Source organism: Nicotiana attenuata, unplaced genomic scaffold (assembly GCF_001879085.1).
Source record: "Nicotiana attenuata strain UT unplaced genomic scaffold, NIATTr2, whole genome shotgun sequence".
NCBI classification, from domain to species: Eukaryota; Viridiplantae; Streptophyta; class Magnoliopsida; order Solanales; family Solanaceae; genus Nicotiana; species Nicotiana attenuata.
The window spans coordinates 49356-50623 of NW_017670735.1; the positions used below are offsets into that span (position 1 = coordinate 49356).

Consider the following 1268-nt stretch of genomic DNA (forward strand, 5'->3'; position numbering starts at 1 on the left):
GACCAAAGAGGCATGGTAGCTATATTGATGGTCCCTTTACTTTAGGGACCAAAGTTGGTAGCTAATTAGCGACCAACTTTGATCTCTAAGCTAAAAGGACCAAATATTCCGGATAAAGACTATAGCGACCAACTTTGGTCGCTTTATTATTTTAATAATATAATTTGGCGACCAAAGTTGGTCTCTAAATGTAAAATACGTTATTTATTTATTATTAATCATAAAAAAGCGACCAACTTTGGTCTCTAATTCAAATATTATATTTTAAAATCTGGAAAACAGAGACCAAGGTTGGTCGCTTTTTTATTAATTTTTTTAATTTTTTTTAAAGATANCAAGAATTTAATTATCTTTTTTAAATATAAGCGACCAAAGTTGGTCGCTATATTTCCAGAAATTATTTTTTTAATGGAATAGCGACCAAGGTTGATCGCTTTTTGAGAAATCTGGGTTAAATAGCGACCAACTTTGGACGCTATTGCCCAGAAAATATTTTTTTTTAAATAGAAAAGCGGACACTTTTCTGGGTATAAATGAATTTCTGGGAAAAAAATTAATTTGCCACAAAATAATACTAGCAGTTTATAAATGCTGTAATACCTATTTCAAAATTTAAATTTTTGGGACTCAAAATAATTTTATTAAATAACTCATACAACAAAAAAACAAATTTGACATTACAAATCAAATTCATACCAAACTAAACTTTACAAACAAGTACTATATGATAACTTTAATATTAGACAATTTACAGTAGTTCCTCAACAAATAAATATACAAAAAATACATTAAAAAAAAAAAGAGAATTATGTTGCTCTTCGTTCTTCATCTCTCCTTCATTTTGCTTGTTCCTATTCTGCAAAAATAAAAAAATCACAATTAGTCAATAACATCATTTTCAGTCAATCGCTTAACAAATAATGTGAGAAATAATTGAAAGAAACAAAGCAAAAAAAATTAAATAAATATCCAGATCTACATGTGTGAAGTTAGAAACTAAAACAAAGCAAAAAAAAATTAAAAAGTAAAACAAAGCAAATCGCTGCAAAATCGTGAAAGCCACAATGGAAAAGGTTGGTGTGAGGTGGGTTTGTTTGCTAAAGAACTTAAAGTCAAAGGAGGTCAAAATCACTGCTCCTGTGGTTGAAGAAAGTATTGACAGAGAATCAAGGGAAAATATTAGGAAGTTAAAGAAAAAGGGCACTAACCTGAACAACAAAACGCCGCCCAGCGATGCTCTTTCCATGGTCTCTAAGTAGTGCTTTAGC

General features: G+C 29.9%; 1 protein-coding gene across 1 annotated transcript in view; it reads right to left on the bottom strand.

Annotated features, from left to right (window-relative positions):
• Positions 1-653: 653 nt before the first annotated feature.
• Positions 654-1268, bottom strand: part of LOC109242795 — a 17055-nt gene continuing 16440 nt past the window's right edge. Inside the window, exon 2 of the mRNA XM_019409655.1 lies at positions 654-856. The gene's annotated coding sequence lies outside the window, so the exon portion shown is untranslated. The remainder of the gene's footprint in view (positions 857-1268) is intronic.